The 19852-nt window shown below is 40.7% G+C and overlaps 2 long non-coding RNA genes across 2 annotated transcripts in view; one reads left to right on the plus strand and one right to left on the minus strand.

Moving 5' to 3' along the window:
• Positions 1–19852, plus strand: part of LOC129035329 (uncharacterized) — a 307216-nt gene that overhangs the window by 21228 nt on the left and 266136 nt on the right. The gene's annotated exons all lie outside the window — the stretch shown is intronic.
• Positions 14027–19852, minus strand: part of LOC134739475 (uncharacterized) — a 29213-nt gene continuing 23387 nt past the window's right edge. The window contains exon 3 of the long non-coding RNA XR_010126157.1: positions 14027–14061. This is a non-coding gene — a long non-coding RNA (uncharacterized LOC134739475). The remainder of the gene's footprint in view (positions 14062–19852) is intronic.

The raw sequence follows: 19852 nt of genomic DNA on the forward strand, positions 1-19852 counted from the left end.
AATCTTTCCACTTCTGCTTCCCGCAGAGCTGAGCCCATAGGCCCTTGCTGCCATGCCCGGCTAACAGGCCATTTTAAACCTCAAGAGGTAACAAAGAAAGAAGAAAGTCCTGGCCAGGCGCGGTGGTTCACACCTGTAATCTCAGCACTTTGGGAGCCCAAGGTGGGTGGATCACTTGAGGTCAGGAGTTCAAGACCAGCCTGGGCAACATGGCAAAACCCCATCTCTACTAAAAATACAAAAATTAGCCAGGCGTGGTAGTGGGCGGCTGTAATCCCAGCTACTTGGGAGGCTGAGGCAGGAGAATCACTTGAACCTGGGAGACAGGGGTTGCAGTGAGCCAAGATCATGCCACTGCACTCCAGTCTGGGTGGCAGAGTAAGTGAGATTCTGTAAAAAACAACAACAACAACAAACTAACCTAAAAAAAAGTCCCTATTTGGTAGGAGGAAAACAATACGGACCTACTCATTCTCTCAACCACTTCTCACTTTCTAATGTGCTACAGTTTAACCCCAAATCTGAGCAGAGGGGACTTTGGTGGGAAAGTCTCTCACTCTCTTTGTGTGCTCAGGAAAGCAGAAGAGGTCAGATCTTTGTCTTGGAAGGGGTTTGATTTTCTGTGCTTTTACTCTTCATGGTTCAGTTTGAATCAATTCAACTCAGCAAGGAATCCCTGAGTGAGGCTTACGCTAAGGCCATGAGGAAAACAAAAGTATGAGATGCCTCCTGGTCTTTCTAGCTTGCTATCTCAGTGGGACAGCAAAACATATGTCCCTGAACTAGAGTCAAAGAAAGGACAATGAGACTTAGAGCCAAGCAGTCAGGTCAGACTTGATGCAGAAGGAATTCAGGGAAAGAAAAGAGAATGGTGCTTTGGAAGGTCAGGAAATGCTGTGCTGAGGAGATGGGGCTTGGGCAGCATCCGGGAAAGCAAAGCAAAGATGACAAGGCCTGTGCTGCATTCAGGGGACCCTGGGGGCACTGGCCCTGCTGCAGTGGAGGGGCCAGGCTGGGGTCGGTGAGAGGGGCATTGGGATGGGCACTGGAGTTTTGTGTGCTCGTGCTGAGGGAGAGGAGTTGCAGCAACCCAAAGGCTTTTTTTTTACTTCTACTTCTGTAGGAACCCCATTCTTCTCTCCCTTCTTTCAGCAATGCTCCCTACCAGGCTGTTTTGTTGTTGTTTTTTTGAGACAGAGTCTGTCTCTGTCACCCAGGCTGGAATGCAGTGGCACAATCTTGGGTCACTGCAACCTCTGCCTCCTGGGTTCAAGCAATTCTCCTGCCTCAGCCTCCTGAGTAGCTGGGATTACAGGTGCCCGCCACCACACCTGGCTGATTTTTGTATTTTTGGTAGAGACGAGGTTTCACCATGTTGCCCAGGCTGGTCTGGAATTCCTGACCTCGTGATCCACCTGCCTTGTCTTCCCAAAGTGCTGGGATTACAGGCATGAGCCACCGCGCCCGGCTGCTTTGTTGTTTTTGTTTTGTCCCTTCTGTTACTGGGGAGACAGGAACAGCCTCGCCCACAGAGAGAGAGGCATTTCTGTGGAGCAAAGTTTGTAAATCATCTAAATCAGTCACATTCCAGAAAGAAGCAGCGATAGATCCTGTCTCCTCCTGCCACGAGAAGGAAACAATCCCATAAGCACTCTGTCATCGGCTTGGCACAAGCCTATCATTTGCATTAAACATCTAAAGCCATTATTGAGTAGCTCTATGCATACCCTTTAACATTATGCTTTCTTCTCAATCATAAAGCCATTTTGTTCCTTTGGTTAAGGCAAATAAATATAAGAATCATCATTATTATCAATAAAGGGTACTAGTGTCACTATTTTAAAAGAGATAAAGCGACAAATTTCATGACAGCATCAGCAGAAGTCTGTGGAAAGATTCAAATCTCAAGAGAGCACTGAATTAGCTTCATGCAACCCATGGATTCTCACTATGTCTACCTTGGTGGGCACAGAGAACGTATAGTGAATATGGATAAAAAATAGAGTTGGTTTTCTTTTCCCAGAAACAACTTGTCATGATATTTAAATCGCTTAATATTTCAAATTTGCAAAATGAGGTTCTCTAGATCCTAATGCGAGCTTCTTTAAGTAGTTTTATTCCCCCTTTCTCTGTAGAAATCTTCATTCGCCTTTTCCTTGCTGACTTTTAAACGTGTGATAAAAATCTAACAGGGAGAAGGAGTTGTGGGCACTTAGCTCAATAAAAACTGTTTAAGATGACTTTTTCTTCTTTCTCGTTTGGCTTTAGCAAAGTTGAGAGTAGTGCTGTGCAGATAGCAAGTATAGAAGCTTTGTGAATAAAAGCTGGTCATGGTTAGCCCTCAGACTGTAGCTCTAAGATGCTTTAAGAATGTGTTCTGAGCCCTTCGAGAGCTGTGAAATGAATATGGCCATTTATGAGGCAGTAATAAGAACCTTCAGTGATAGTTTGACTCAGAAGCTAATCTTAAGGGTTGTGAGTTTTTATCAATCACTCATCCTTTTCCTGGACATGTGGCTTAAAACAACCTCTTCCTTGGATGAATCCTCCATGTTCTATTTTTCTTCTCATTATCTGTCTGGTGTTGTTGTTGTTGTTGTTGTCATTCCTACTGTTCATTCCCTCTTTCACTGCAACTTTTGTATTTGGTTCATCTTTACCTTCTTATTTTCACGATTTCTCTGACTGGCAATCACTCCGTAGAAAGCTTCATAAATCATGTCAAGCTGTCACCATCTCCTTCTTATTCTGTTCCTTTTGCTACTTTTCACTCATTTTCTTTTCAGTTTTGTAGGCTCCTACCAGTGAAAGCCTCCTCACAACTCTCTTCTTCTCCCCAAGGTAAGTAACTGCTTTTTCTTCTTCCACTCTTTCTTTCATTCCAGAGCCATTCTCTCTGCATAACCTCTATTGATGAGCTTCGTTTGCTGCTGTTTTCTTACCCTCAACCACCTCCTCCCTCAGCCACAGAAGTACAATCCATTGTTCTTTGTCTCTACCATGTCCTTCTAGGATTTTTACCACAAAATAAGGCTGTTTTATTATGTCATTCTACCCCTCGCTTCGACCATTTTAGATATATTATTTAAGCAGAATCGTGTAGTAGTAGTCTTTCTGTGTCTGGCTTATTTCACTTAGCATAATGTCCTCCAGGTTCATTCATGTTGTAGTGTTGAGTATATTTGATATACAAAAATACTTCACATATTTAATGTATATAATTTGCTGAGTTCAGACATATGCATATACCCATTATATTGTCACTGAAATCAAAGTTATATATATATATATATATATATATACACATCACCTCCCAAAATTTTCTTGTGTCCCTTTGCTTCGTATGTGGGGGTATGTGTGTGGTAAAAACGCTTAACATGAGATCTACCCTCTGAAAACATTTTTAAGTGCACAGAATTGTACTGTTAACTACAGGTACTACATTGTACAACAGACTTCTAGATCTTATTCATTTTGCATAACTTGAAATTTTATACCCGTTGAACAGCAACTCCCTATTTCCCCCTTCCCTCAGCCCCTGAACAACCATTTTACTCTTGGCTTCTATGAGTTTGACAATTTTAGATATATCATTTCGGTGGAATCATACAGTATTCATCGTTCATGTCTGGTTTATTTCACTTAGCATAATGTCTTCCTGGTTGATCCATGTTGTGGCATATGGCAGGATTTCCTTCTTTTTTAAAGGCTAAATAATATTCCATTTTATGAATATACCACATATTCTTTACTCACTCATCTGTTGATGGACATTTGGGTTGACTCCACATCTTGGCTATTGTGAATTATGCTGCAATGAATCTAGGAGTGTAAATATCTCTTTGAGATCCTGATTTCAGATTTTGGAGATATATACCCAGGAGTGAAAAGCTTCTGCACAGCAAGGAAAACTATCAACAGGCTGAGAAGGAAACCCAAAGAATGGGAGAAAATATTTGAAAACCATATATCTGATAAGGGGTTAGTCTCTGAAATATATAAGGAATTTCCTCAACAAAATAGCAAAAAAAGAAAGAAAGAAAGAAAGAAAATAGAGGAGAAAACCCACCAAAATCCAGATAACCAGTTTTTAAAATGGATAAAGGATTTGAATAGACATTTCCCAAAGAAGAGATACAAATAGCTAATGGGTATATGAAAAGGTGCTTAACCTCAATAATCATTAAGGAAATGCAAATCAAAACTGAAATGAGATATCCCTTCCCCTCACACCTGTTAGGATTTTAGAACTCTTGTCCACTGTTGGTGGGAATGTAAAATGGCATAGCCACTCTGAAAAACAGTATGAAGCTTCCTTAAAAAATTAAAAATAGAACTATTATATGATCTAAAGCAGACCTTCTGAATATGGATCCAGAACTTTCCAGAGGAACCGCTGTCAGTGAGGGCATTGCATTCCTCACCAAAAACTCATCCTTGGAGAAGGCATAGCTATCACCTGCTTTTCAAACCAAACCAAAGATTCAACAACCACAAAACTGCACATTTTACTTAACTGGTAAATTTGTAAAGCTAATCTCCACCATGGGAACTTTGAATCTCAAAGGACCTCAGTCATCATTCATTTAATCCAGGTGTTAGTGAACTTTTTCTTTTTTAAGTCAAAATCCCTTTTTGATCAAAGAAAATCTTACAGAATGAACAAGTTTGAAGTCCGATTATAATAGAACTGCCTTGGCTTGCTCTTCTGTGCTTATCCTATGGCCCCACCTCACCCCTGAGGCCTTGAGGAGGTTGTCCAACTCTGCAACTCACAAATGAGGAAACTGAGGCTCAAGATCAAGGAGCTAAAAGCAGAAGGGCTCAGCACTTCACAATCTTCATTTTCAAATAAGCAGAAATGTAGGCACATGCTGACTATAACCAGAGGGTGGAAAACTTTGCTTAGCAATGCCAAAAGTAGAGAAGCTAAGGTTTAGTATATCTAAAATGAGACTCATTTAAAAGGACTATGCTAGCAACCAGAAGCATTTAATTAGTTTTAAAAATGTGTTTGCATCCTTAGTCTTCAGGTGGAATCCTGTGTTAACTTTTAAGACTCACATCTATTTAAAAGTCATCCAGAAAATTTGGACTGATGATTCTTTTTCCTTTCAATGAATCTTCCCTAATAAGCAAAGGCTTCAGAACAATTCTGTCCACCAGACTTTTAAGAAAGCAATTATAGATAGCATCTACATATTTAAAAAATCATTGTTAAGAAAATTTGTTGTGAGCATTTGAAGAATAGGAGTTTCTTGAATCTGGTCCTTCCTGTTTTGCTTTTTCTCTTCCTAAGAGTGAAGGCAGCTTCACAGGGGAATCAGACAGAGACCTTTTAAGCAGAATGTCTGGGGAAGGGAAGAGAAAGATGGGGCCAAACATCTGCCTTGATTATAATAAAGACTGTGCCTATTTATGGACTGGCTGCTTTACAAAAAATTATTAAGAAAAATCTCTTCCACCCCCACCTGAGTTGTCAAACATTCATTTAAACGATATTTCTTGAATATCTATAGTATACAGTATAGATATTAGGAATATGCCCTTTTATAGAAAATAAGAACATTTACTGAGAATTAGCACAGTTCATTAAAGATAGTAAGTGGTGGGTAACACCCAAAGTACTGAATCATGGGCAATTGTGGTTCTTGTGTTTGCTTTTCTATTGTTCTGTTAATGACCAGAGGAAATTGTTTCCTTTCCTGAGATTTATCTGGTCACACTCTAGAGGGTAAACTAAAGGTGATGCTTGGAGGTAGAAGTGCACCTTCTAACAAGGGTCTTAAAACATCAGGACCTGGGCATTTGGTAGGGATAACATGCAAGTTATTTTAGATGTCTCGATACTCCCAACATGCCAGCTAATGATGATCTAATTTTCACTACCTTAGATAAGACATGATGAAAAAAAAATCAAGAAAGAAAAGTCCTTTTTATCCCTTTTTATACACAACCGAATGGGTTCTTGACTGGAAGTGTCTGTAGGCACAGAATCATTCAACATGCTTAGCAACCACCTGTGTAAAAATATGTAGCCGATTTTACAAAGCTCTTAACTAAGCCTTGGAAACTGGAGGGACATTTAATATGCTCTCTGGGAGAGGAGATTCTGTGGTGCTAAGAGTAAGATATTACAATTTCCTCAACAAAGAAAAAATATGCACATACACCTGTGAGGCTGAGTGGAAATCACTTACTGGGGCCATAAAACTGCACTTTACAGTCGAACTGTTTACCTTAAGGTAACTGTCAGCTCTGATGTGCCTCCTTGGAGCTGATACTCCTCTGTGGGTTGGAGCTCTGACTCAGGATGCTCATTTCAGCCCTGATGTAATTTAAACAGCAGTTTCTTCTTGTCAGCAGCATCGGAAGCCCCAGGGAGATGTGGATCAGTGATTCACGGAGTGCCAAGAACAAGGAGGTGATGGGGATCCCAAATGTTTATAAAACCATTTTTTGTTCAACATCAGGTTAGCCCTACAAATTTTTAGTTGTTGGAGAGAATTCTGCTAATAAGCTCCCAGATAAGCAAATGCAGTAGACACACAATAAATGTTTTCCTAGGGAAAAATAATCTTGACTTAAAATGAAACAAGATGGAGTGTGTATGGTTGAGGGAGGAATGGGGTTGGAGGCTGAATTGTGTTTTCAAACCCACAAAAGAAGCTTGCTTCATAGTCAATATTCATCTTTTGATGTATACTTTATGTAAGTCTTGCTCATCACATATTATCTCAGGCACACTCTTTTTCTTTTTTTTATTTCAAATTTTATTTTAGATTCAGGGGGTATATGTGTGGGTTTGTGTGATGCTGAGGTTTGGGGTACAATTGATCCTGTCACCCAGGTAGTGAACATAGTACCTGAAAGGTAGTTTTTCCATCCTTAGTTCTCTCCCTCCCTCCCCCATCTAGTAGTCTTCAGTGTCAATTGTCATCTTTATGTCCACGAATACCCAATATTTAGCTCCCACTTATTGGAGAGAATATGCAGTATTTGGTTTTCTGTTCCTGCATTAATTTGCTTAAGATAATGGCCTCTAGCTGCATCCATGTTGCTGCAAAGGAGATAATTTTATATTTTATGGCTGTGTAGTATTCCATGGTGTATATGTACCATATTTTCTTTATCTGATCCACCACTGATGGGCACCTGGGTTGATTCCATGTCTGTGCTATTGCAAATAGTGCAGTGGCAAACATATGAGGGTCTTTTTGGTGGAACGATTTATTTTCCTTTGGGTATATACCTGGTAATGGGATTGCTGGGTCAAATGGTAGTTTTTTAAGTTCTTTGAGAAATTTCCAAACTGCTTTCTACAGTAGACGAACTAATTTACGCTCCCACCAACAGTGTACAAAGGTTCCTTTTCTCTGCAACCTCACCAGAATCTTTTTTTTTTTGACTTTTTAATAATAACCATCTGATTGGTGTGAGATGGTATCTCATTGTGGTTTTGATTTGCATTTCTCTGATGATTAGTGATGTTGAGCATTTTTTGATATGTTTGTTGTTTGCTTGTATGTTGCCTTTTGAGAAGTGTCTGTTTATGTCCTTCGCCCATTTTTTAAATGGGGTTGTTTTTGGCTTGTTGAATTAAGTTCCTTATAGAATCTGGATATTAGACCTTTGTTGAATGTAGAATATGCAAATATTTTCCCCCATTCTGTAGGTTGTCTGTTTGCTCTGTTGACAGTTTCTTTTGCTGTGCAGAGCCCTGTAGTTTAATTAAATACCATTAGTCAAGTTTTGTTTTTGTTGCAATTGCTTTTGAGGACTTAGTCGTAAATTCTTTGCCAAGGTCAATGTCCAGAATGATATTTTCTAGGTTTTCTTTTAGGATTTTTACAGTTTTGGTCTTAAATTTAAGTCTTTAATCCATCTTCAGTTAATTTTTATATATGGTGAAAGGTAGGGGTCCAGTTTCATTCTTCTGCATATGGCTAGCCAGCTATCTCAGCACAATTTATCGAATCAGGAATCATTTTGCCATTGCTTATTTCTGTCAACTTTGTCGAAGCTCAAATGGTTGTAGGTGTATGACTTTATTTATGGTTTCACTATTCTGTTCCATTGGTCTATGTTTCTATTTTTGTACCAGTACAGTGCTGTTTTGGTCACTGTAGACCTGTAATATAGTTTGAAGTTGTGCAATATGATGTCAGGTGCACTTTAAATGATAGCTTCACATTTGTAAATGATCTGTGGTAGATTAAAAACATTTACTTCAAAATTCCTGAAAAAGACTCAAATTTGCTTTTTTTTTTTTTTTTTAATAGGTGGGGTCTTGATATATTGCCCAGGGCTCAAGCTGTCATCTTGCCTCAGCCTCCTGAGTAGCTTTTAAGAGAAAGGTATGGAGGCAGGGAGTGGGCTGCAGGCCTGGCTCTTAGGCCAGTTGTGTGGGTTCTCTGAAGAAGCTGTGAGAAGGCAGGTGGTGTGGCTCTTGTGAATCAAGGCATTCAAGTCAGTGCAATTACTTATTAGAATGATGGGCTGGGCATGGTGGCTCACACCTATAATCCCAGCACTTTGGGAGGCTGAGGTGAGTGGATCACTTGAGCCCAGGAGTTCAGGACCAGCCTGGCCAACATGGCAAACTCCATCTCTAATAAAAATACAAAAATTAGCTGGGTGTGATGGCGCATGCCTATATTCTCAGCTATTTGGGAGGCTGAGGCATATGAATCACTTGAACCCAGGAGGCAGAGGCTGTAGTGAGCTGAGATTGTGCCATTGCACTGTAGCCTGGGTGACAGAGCGAGACTTGGTCTCAAAAAAAAAAAAAAGAAAAAAAGAATGGTGGCGAAATGCCAGAATAACAACCACTGAGGCATTCTCCTCATCTGAGGAGTCACACCCATGTGGTTGTGCCCTCAATTCTGGGGTTCTGTAGACGTGTTGTTAACAGGCTTCTTTCTTTTATTGAGGCTAGGATGTCCCCTTAATTCATTTTAGCTCTCGCCTTTACTTTTTTCACAGGATACTTCCTGAATGGAAGCTATTCTGCAAAGCAGCCACGCTGGACCTGTCCTGCTTGGGTGGGAAGCTCAGCCAGCTTACTGCTTCTCAGCCTCCAGGGGAATAGTCCTGGGTGGGGTAAAAGGGCAGTCATTAGCTTGAATGAGGTTGGGCTTGAGAGAGAAAGCAGAGGTCCTGCCCGGAATCTCTTCTGCCTCCTTCCAGGGGGATGAGACAGCTGGGTAGGTGCCCACCACTCTTATTGGTCAGAAGCTCTGCCACATTTTCTACCCTAGACTACGAGGTCCTGGGAGGCAGGGGCTGAGCTTTATGTGCCTACTGTAGGTCCCCTTGGAACTCAACACGGTGCTGGGTTCAAGGGGGAGTGCCAGAAAAAGTCTATTAGAGCAGAATTAAGCACAGGTTGTGTATACTGCAAAGCTGTGTTCTAAACTGGGCAGTGCTTAGAGAAGGCAGAATTAGGGAAGTAACACAGAAGAAAGCCCTAGAACCAAATTGCTTTGGTCGAGCTATGTAACTCTGAGTAAGTTGCTCAATTCTTCTGTGCCTTGGTTTTTGCATTAGTAAAACAGGGACAGTGATAGCATTAAATGGGTTAACATATGTAAAGGGCTTAGAACAGTGTTTCAGAACAGTGATAACTGCTGAATAAATGCTAGCTATTATTTTTAATCTTCAGACTGGACTTCAGACTGAATTTCTGGGGTCTTCAGGTCTTCCTTTTATGCCTAGCATATGAACTATATGTGTGACATATAGTATGTATGTATGTATTCCCTACTTTTTTCCAGAAATAATTTAAGCTGGCATTTACGTTCTGTCTGAAAGGATACATTTCCATAAGGCACCTATAATCATCTAGAGATGGAGGACTGATCTGATGACTCATCCCAGTGTACCCAAATCACTTGGGCCAAACCAACTCATCCTTTTGTTCTCCAAGGAGGTTAAGTATCTAGAAGGCAGCGCCTGGGAAGCTGAACACTCTTATACAGTGGCATTATTGAGGGTTTTCATACTACTCAATTACAGGCAGAATTATCCTCTGGCTCAAGTCACTTGGAAAAAATTCCATGGCATAGAGATATAAAACTGTATTTATTTTCCAAGGATGGAGGTCTTCTTAAAAAATCTGCTTGCCTAATGTATTTTTTTTCTTTTTAAATAAAATGCTCTCTGCTGGTCTGGGTAATCTGGTTTACTGAAAATGGAGGATATTTAGTTTGCCTCTAAATGGATCCTTTCTTCTAAGGACCCCAAAGGATTTGGGGAGCCCTACCAGGGGAGGTAGGGCTCTTACTTGAATAATGTCTGAGGTAGGGCAAGAGGGGGCTCCATACAGGTCTGGACAACTGTCCTCAACCTAATAAGGTAGAGCCAGCATTAACAATAGTACTAATTAAATTGTTAAAAATTATATCAATAAGAAAACCAATCTTGATATCTTATTATATGAGTAAGACTGTGCTAACAGCTGTAGGTGATAGACCATGTCCTCAAGGATCATAAATTTAGCATAAATGCTTTCTTTTTAAAAATTCCATAAGTGAATAGTGAGTCAGGGCTCTGAAATCTGTGCTGTCAATGTCCCATTGCAAATCTGCGTGATTACTGAGGTTGACATAGTGAGGTGAGAGATCATCAGTGAAAACATCAAGCAGATTCTATCTGCAGCACAAGAAAATATATTATCATATTTGGAATGCAACTGGCTTAGGCTTGAGCTATCAAATGTTCAAGTTCTCTGGTCCAAATAGTTTAAGTGGGATGGCTTTAATTCGAAAGGCTCCCTTGCTTATTTTAATTAGGTAGAAGCAGAATTTAAGATGAGTTATTCACTGATTGTTAACCAAGGAAGATGGTCCGAAGCACCACTCAGTCCCCAAGAATTTCTCAAGTGCTCTTTTCTGGCTGTGAAAACAGTATTTCACATCCAGGAAAAATATAGAGGGCTTATTTAGGGAAAATGATGCCTAGAAACTGTCAACTTTGTATCATCATAAACTATATAGAATATGAAAACAAACTGTCTAAATATGATTATATACACTCTTTGGTATGTGCATGTATAGATCTGTGTGTAATCAGGGGACCTCCATCCCTAAACCAGCCTTTCATTAGACAGTCATGAAGAATAAAGCCTGTGGGGGAGGAGGGGAAAGGGGAGAGAAGAGCAAAACGGAGAGGGTAAAGGAGACAAGGTGTGTGTGCACTTAGGCGGCCTGTCCTGCAGGGACCCACTCATGCACACTAAGTTGGAACGTTGCCTCTTGGCTGTGCCTTCTCAGTCCTTCCCTGGAGTGCACAACTTCTCAATGAGCATGGGCCATTTTTAGTTCCCCCATCTTGGAGTGAGAAAGGGGCAAGTGACAGTAAAGTGAGTTAAAGCTATGCTAGCGACATCCCTGTCCTCCCACCTGGAATGTGGGAAAACTCAAGGAGGAAGATCTGATGGGGGAGCCCAAAGGAGAGAAGGGAAGAGAGAACAAAGGGGGTAGAATTGGTCATTTGTTCATGCCTCCATTTATTAATTCAATCCAAGGCCTATAGCAAACCCTACCTTAGGGTGTGGCAATCCAAAATCAATTTACTTGTTTATGCATTCGTTTATTCAACATGTATTTGTTAAATTGCCAGTATGTTTCAGATGGTATTTTGGACACTGGGATTCAGTTATGAACAAGACAGGAGGCATTGCTCTCATGGAGTCCGCCTAATGGAATTTAGGGTGAGAGACAGACAAGCTAACAGGCAGATCTGACACATAGGATCTGCACCTATCCAGCCTGGGGGGTTAGGGAAAGCTTTCAGGAGGAAACTGAATTAAGATGGAATGGATGAGAGGGTAGACAGGTGAGACTATCTTCAAGCTAGATCTTCAGAAGAGACCCTAATATATTTCTTCTGGAGCCTTGCACATCACTTATTTTTTTTCTTAGTACAGAACATTTGGAGACTATTTAGATTGAGCTAGTGCAATTTTCATTCTATTCCTTTTGCAATTTAATAATATTATCACATTCTTTCTAAAAAGAAAATATCTCCTATATACTCAAATATACATCATTGTTTTTAAAATTTGGGAAGAATTTTGGAAGCAATGGACCCAAGAATGTAGAGAAGTTTCCTTCTATTTTATAAAATATGATATTCTTTCTTAATGAACTTGCATCCAAGTACCAGATATGGTTAGGGAGGTGAAGACAGAACAGTTGTGTGCCATAAGTGGGAGTATCACTTGGCACAGCCTTTTTAGGGAGCAACCTGGCAGGACTCAGTTACATTAATGCATTCCATTCCTGAGGATGTGTTCCAAATACATTCTCACAGGTGTCCATAAAGAGACATGTGCAATGCTATGTGTGGTTGAAGGTAGGTGGAGGCAGTCACTGCTCCATCACCACCCAGGTGCCATGTCGTGCCTGCACACCATGAAGTGCTATGCAGCTGGCAGAAGCAGCAGACAAGGTATTAAAATTGAGATGCTGAGTGACAATTATAAGTAACATGAGGTTTATAATACCACTCAGATAAATTAAAAGACATGTACAGAGAAGTACCTTATGAAATTTATAAGAACATACATAATAAGATTTGTATTAAACATTAGAATGGTTAACTGGGGTGAGTAGGGGAAAAGGAAAAGGGAATGGGAGACAAGGGATAACTAACTAACTAACTAACTAACTAACTAACTAACTAACTAACTAAGAGAGCAGCCTTCCTTGGATCCGTATAGAGAATGCACCATAAACTAAAAGGTGTGATTAGTCTTTCTGAGGTTCCCTAGTAAAGGAAGGAAGAAGGGAGGGAGGTGGGTGGAGCAGGAAGGGTGGAAAGGAAGGAGGGCATCTCCCAGTGTGCAAGGCCATTCTCCAACCTCCCTCTCCTTTGCCATCCTAGGAAGGAAGCTGCTGCCCCACGTTCCCATCCAGCTGCAGAGCAGGGCAGTAGAGAAGAGTTCAAACTCACTATCCGATGCTGAAGAGCCTGTCAAGATTTGCAAGACAGAACAGGGAGCTTGGGGCTTAGTACGCCTAATAGAGAAAAAAGAAACTTTAGGGAAAATAAGGAGTTAAGGGTGTTGAGGCTGAGGGAAGGGGAGTGGAGAGGGCAGCAGTGTGAGGAAGGGAAAAAGGGGTCCTTGTGGAATCATCTGCCTCACCACCCTATTCCAGGACAGCTGGCCTGGGGAGAAGGGCAGTGCTGTCCATCAGTCAGGGTGAATGATACTCTCTTTCTGGTCCTTGTACTCCCCAGGGATCAGCTCAATAGAACCAGGATGCCCCATCTTCTCAGGAGTCTTTCTAAGAGCTTGAGGGGCATCTCTGCCAGGGAAGAAGATCCCTCAAGCCAAGCTTCATGCAGAACTTTCCCTGGGCCCCAAGAAGGAGAGGAACAGACAGCTCTGTATACCAGTATGTATAGACAGCATCTGTTTCACCAGGGGGAGTCTTATCTGAAGGTCATATTATTTGACAATTTAATGAGAAATCCTAGAATCGCTAATATGAGAAGGGTTGTTAGTGACTACTTCTGACATTTTCTAGCTGAGAAAGCTGGGGATCAGTAGATTCAAAAGACCTAATTTCTGTTTCCCTCTGGCATTGCCTAGACCTGACATTGGGATATTCTTACTATGAAAGTCAATATTGAGGGGCAGAGGGGAGATTCCAATCTGAAGGGAGTGAGGAGTAGGAAAAGGAAAGTGCCTATGCTTCCAAGATTCTGTTTATGGAAAATTATTTTTATTACTTTTAAAAGAGCAAACACTAAAAATACTTGACATATCAGCACATTCAATCTTAAATTGATTATTTTTCAAGGTTTTCCATACGACACCAGAAATGAATTAAATTTCTATTCCTAAAAACATCCAACAGAAGAAATTCATACCTGACATATCATGTAATGAAAAAGAACACGAGCATGGCATTTGTTCCTTTTTCCTGCAGAAGAAAAAGAAAATTTTCTTTAGAAATATTTCACCCAGGCGTAGTGGCTCACGCCTGTAATTCCAGCACTTTGGGAGGCCGAGGTGGGCAGATTGCTTGAGTACAGGAGTTCGAGACCAGCCTGGGAAGAAAAAAAAAAAAAAAAAAGGAAGAAAATTAGCTGGGCGTAGTGGTGGGCACCTGCGGTCCCAGCTACTCGGGAGGCTGAGGTGAGATAACTTGAGCCAGGGAGGTGGAGGCTGCAGTGAGCCATGATCGTGCCACTGCATTCTAGTTGGGGCTACAGAGCTGACCCTCTCTCTCAATCTCTCTCTCAATCCATATATATATATATGTATATATATTCCTTGGGATTTTTGAATTCAAACATCTGCAGGCAGCTCATTTTTATAATTGGGAAAGTTGTTTTTCACCCCTGTCCTCTGCCTCACCACTTCCTGTTCTTTCACTTCCAGAGGCATGGAATAGCTAGCTCCTAAAATGGTTAACCAAGTCTGTCTTATCCTACCTGTTTTCATTTTCCTATTTGTGGATTCATTTCTTCCTTTCATAGTCAGCTCAGTAAAACATTTGCTTTTAATAAGAAAAAGTGTTGCTTAAATATTTTTTTTTGTCAAAACTTACAAGTTTATTTCTGGCATTTGCTTCTAGCAGAGTTCATTAATTTACTATTGTCAGATTAATAGCCTTTTAATTAGCAGTTATTAATATAAAATGCAATCTTTATCCTCTCATCCAAGAAAAGAGAAAAACTCATATATTTCATTTGTATTTTTTGGCCCTTTGCCATTTTGGTAGCGAAGAAAAAAATAAATGTATATGTTATAGTAAACACACATTTGTTGCATTACATTCTGGAGTATACCATCTGTATTTGTCTGTGTATGTGAGAAAATTATATATTGTTCACCTGGGTAGCAATTTGTGTTCTGGCAAATCTTTATTTGCTCTCAGGGGATCCTATTTAATGTAATTACATTTAATTGATATTTGCGGTGGTGGATTAAGGAAAAAGGAACCGTCATTTAATATGCTTCAGGATTTTATGGGTCTTGTATTTCTTGGCTTGGTTTTCAAAATACATGTAACCACATTTTTTAAAGCTAGGTACTTAGATAAATTCAGTCATTATTAAAATAGTGCATGAAAATGGGTGGGTGGAGTTTAGAACTATCTAACATCTTTCTGGTAAAACGATGAAGAAAGAATTAAATCTTTCTCCTCCCAAGTGTTCTCTTACATAATTGTGTTGTCTAAAGGTTTATATGATTAAAACATATTGCTCATGGTTTAGCTGACAGTTTGGCTCCCATCCAAACACATAGGAAAAGAATAGTTAGCTGTTGGGAGGATTAGCACACTGACTTTTCCACCTTCCTTACATTCTCAACTGTGAATTTGGTTTTCTGCTTATGTCAAATTGCAACAGAAGTTTTCCATTCTTTTGTTGCCTGTCAATGTGCAATGGTTGATTTATTTAACGGATGGCTCTAGGTAATAGTTAAGGCTGCCATATATGTAAAAGCTGGTAAAACAATAATTGGTGTTTGTATCACTGTTTTGTTCATGAAGTTATTTGATTTTAGTTCGTTTTATAATATAAGCACTCCTAGTGAGCAAAGCAGCCACCAGTTAAATAAACAAACACTCCTAGTGAGCAAAGCAGCCACCAGTTAAATAAACAATTATGTATAAAATGTAATGGAGGACAGTTAATCAGTTAATGTTGATGCATGACAGGCTTTGGACACACTCAGACCTGAAGACAAAATCAGGTTAGAGCAGCAGCTGGAAAGATTAGTATATTTACATCTGAGCATATTAATTTCACTTGCAATGGGAGAAATAATTATTAACTAAGACCTATGAGACACATTTTTTTTTCTGATTTTCAAGGAAATGATGCCATTTATAAATGACAAGAGTCCTAGAAAAGGCAGAATGCTTCACCCAAGATGAAATTTCCCTTGGCTTGTTTTTCCCTAAGAGCACTGCCTTCATTATCTTGAGACAATTATCAGGGCCATTTCCCCAATAAAAACATCCAGTTGATCTGTCTTCTTGTTTTTCCCCTTGTACCCATAAAAATGCATAAGTGAGAGATTTCCACCTAACATCTCCAAGGTATCCATTCATCATTCTCTTGTTAAGATTCCATTTGCCAAAAAGTTCAGGGAACACTAGTTCTCAAGCTGAGTACTGTAATTCTAACCCAGGTGTCTGGGAGACAGCATCAGGCCCCCTGTGTGTGGGAACAGCCGGAGACGGTGAGCTGGGGGATGTGGGTTTCTGACTCCTGATATTTCTGGACTTTACCTTCCATCTCTAGAATAAGGAAATGCTCAGAGGATCTCTGTGAGCCCTTCCAGCTCTAGGTTTACTTGGAATTTTATTTATTTTGTTACCTCTTTAGATGTCATGTATACAAATCTCTAGTTTTAATATAGTTTCTACATATAAACTAATAATTGTCAATTTTCTGGGAAAGACTTAGATAGTTTTCTATTCATTCTTTGTTCTCAGGAGGCAGCCAAAATTTCCCAAGCTGAGGTCATGAAGCACATCATTAAATATCAAATTGCCCACCTCTTCCCCACCACACACCACCCATTTTCACAGGTGAAGAAACTGAGGCCTGGAGAAGTCAGGTGACTGACCCACAGTGTCAGGAACTAGACCCACTGCCCCAGGTGAGAGACTTCCTGCCAGCCAGCTGTGCTGTAATTATTTAATGTTGGACCATTTCATTTGGCACACAGTAATCCTAAAAGCAGGATAAGCCAACTCCCGGTCTTGTATTTGGGTTGTTGGATGTTGTGAGCACTTTTGAGAATTTTTGTGGGGACAGGGAGGGAGCAAGTGGGGAGGGGAAGAGAGAGAGAGACAGAGACAGAGACACAATGAGATTTTTGTTTCCATTGAAGAAGATAAAGATTCTTCTTCCTTTGATGGAAAGAGACTCATCTTTGGAGACATGAGATTATATTTCCTGCTTCCCCCTTCCATCGCAGGGCTAGTGCTCCCACTAAGAAATCAGTGTCCAAGAGATTAGGGCAGTGTCAAACTGTTACTTAGAATTCCCAGGTGGAATAACTTGTTCTTGAAAGCAGTGTGAGTAGGTTTACGTATGAAATTCCTGGGCTGTCATGTCATTTTGCATTAAACCATCAATTTCTTGGTCTGAGATGATAAGCATATGACACGTCCAAATAATTTTTCTGTCAAGTCTATTCAGACAAAGAGCAGAGATGAAGTATGAGAAAGCAAGTTCAAGGAGACGAAGTTCCTTCTGATGGATGGAATGGAACATTTTCTCCCTGTTTTTAATTTAAGGTTTTGAAACTATGGCTCTTCACTCTGGAAACTGACAAGTTCCCAGGCTTGGAATGATGCTGTTTAACATAACGAAGGGTGACAGGGTAACAAGGGTATACTCAGTCGGTGGTTTCAAAAGCCACAGGGCTCATAGGCTCACAGGCAAGAGAGAAGAATCACCTGAATTTAACAAAATACAGTTTTGGAGGAAGACTGTCCTTGGGCTGATATGGACATGCGACGAGTTTCTGTTCTCCCTACTCCAATAACCTGCCCTATGAGTTGAGATCACTTGACTTTAAGCATGAAAAAGGCACATATACAGATAGAAATAAAGCTGGAATAATTGTGAGGATCACGGAAACATCTTTGCCTAGCTGAGAAAATCAAATGGTGCCTGAGAGTCCACCACCCAAAATGAGAATTACAATATCATGCTGACCAGAGAGCTTTTTAGGAGGGCTGAATATGTTTCTGTCAAAAATGCACAGGGCTTTGAAGTCCGTGTTCCATCTTTTTTTGTTTGTTTGTTTGTTTTTGAGACACGGTCTCACTCTATCACCCAGGCTGGATTGCAGTGGCACGATCTCGGCTCACTGCAACCTCCGCCTCCCAGGCTCAAGCGATTCTCCTGCCTCAGCCTCCTGAGTAGCTGGGACTACAGGCATGTGCCACCACGCCTGGCTAATTTTTTATATTTTTAGCAGAGACGTGGTTTCACCATGTTGGCGATGACTGGTCTTGAACTTCTGACTTCAAGTGATCCAACAGCCTCAGCCTCCCAAAGTGCTGAAATTACAGGCATCAGCCACCGCATGTGGCCCGTTTTCCATCTTTTACAGACAACAAGATCTTGGAGAAGTTACTATTCTCTTCTGAGCCTTAAGGTCCTCATCTTGAAAATGAGAATGAAAAACCTAGGGCCTCACAGAATTGTTGTGAAAATGATGACAATCATTTAGTGGGTGCTTCCCACACGTCAGACACTGAGTAAAGCTGTTTGTGCCTATTATCTAATTTAGTCCTCAACATAGGCCCAAGAGATAAATATTATTAACCTTGTATCATAGATGTGTAAACTGAGGCTTAGGGGTTGCCCAGATTCACCTGACTATGAAGTAAAAGATTTGGATTTGAGCCTGAGTTCGTCTGATGCCATGACTGACCACTCTTAACTACGAGTCTTGTAAAAAAAAGTTCTTTGTGAGATGCAGGCCATTATACAACAGTTAGTAGTTCTTGTAATGACTTTAAAGTAATCTTGTAAGGTAACTTCAGTTACTTTACTCATTCTCCTTAGGCTACAAGCACCATTTATTTGGCAACTAGCATTTTTAAAAAAAATAATAATACCATTAATAAATATTGAGTGCCTATGCTGGGCCAGGCCCTGTTTTAAGACCTTGAAATGTTTGGACTTATTTACTCCTCACAACAGCTTTATGAAGTAGCTGCCATTATTATCCTCATTTCACCAATGTGGAAATAAGAACACTGAGACTTTGAATAACTTGCCCAAAGCCCCATTGGTGGTAAGTGGCAGAGCTGGGATTTAACTCAAGGCAGTTGTAGAACCAAAGTGTGTATTGTCTCCTCATGTGAAGCATAGCTCTAGAAATTGGCAGAGTGAAATCATCAATTGAGTTCTTGCTTATCTCTCTCGGGAACTGGAGTGGTTGCTGATGATGCAGGGCTGATAGCGGGAGCCCTTCTGTGTATCCCCATTTGTCTGGGACACCCGGCCATGGGAACTGTGGTTTTTCCCTCTGATGGTCTCCTGAGTATTCCTCCAAGCTTTATTAATCACAGGATTCTTAAAAACTCCCCAGTCACAGTTGGTCCCAGGCAACCCCAATTGTTACGATGACCCCTGACTGTTTGGGGTCATTCCCCAGCCTGGATCTTGCCTTCATAAGCCGGATAATTGGGAGCATGAGGACTAGAACAGTAGGGAGGTTATGAGAAGGTGTACCCAGTTCATAAAGCCTATGTCTCTGGTCTCTATAATGTTCTATGATGCACAGGGAAGGAGTCCCAAAACTCTAGAAAGCAAGTAAAATTATATTTCCTAACAATCAGTGTTCTCAATTCTAAATGGGAATTTTCCTATTTTAAGTTATCTTAATCCAAAAATGAACTTATCAGGGGGCTGCTGGGTAGTTCACAGAAGGGTGGGAAAGCCAGCAAAACTGACTCAGAAATGGAAAAGGAAGCTCAAAGGGATGCACGTAGAGATGGGCTGGTCAGGAGCCACAGCCACTGCTGGAGGGCACTAGACCCCACCCCGTGGCCAGGAACCTGGAGGCCACTGCTCTACCAAACGGAATTCTGCAACTGCCCTTGTTTGTTTGCTTGTTTGTTTTATCACTTCTTCAGATGTAAAGTCCTGGGTTAGATAACAAATTGGCACTTTTTCAAATCCTGTGTCTGCATAGTAGTTGCCAGATGTCAGGAAGAGCAAAGACTGGCTTTTCCACTTCTGATTCAGAGGTTGGGCAATCAAAAAAAGCATGACCGCTGCACACCACATAGTTACTGATCTATCTGCCGGGAACCTAAGTGGTCACATTTAATCTTGAGTAAACTCTGCTGGATAA

The sequence above is a fragment of the Pongo pygmaeus genome, chromosome 3 (genome assembly GCF_028885625.2).
Source record: "Pongo pygmaeus isolate AG05252 chromosome 3, NHGRI_mPonPyg2-v2.0_pri, whole genome shotgun sequence".
Lineage (NCBI taxonomy): Eukaryota > Metazoa > Chordata > Mammalia > Primates > Hominidae > Pongo > Pongo pygmaeus.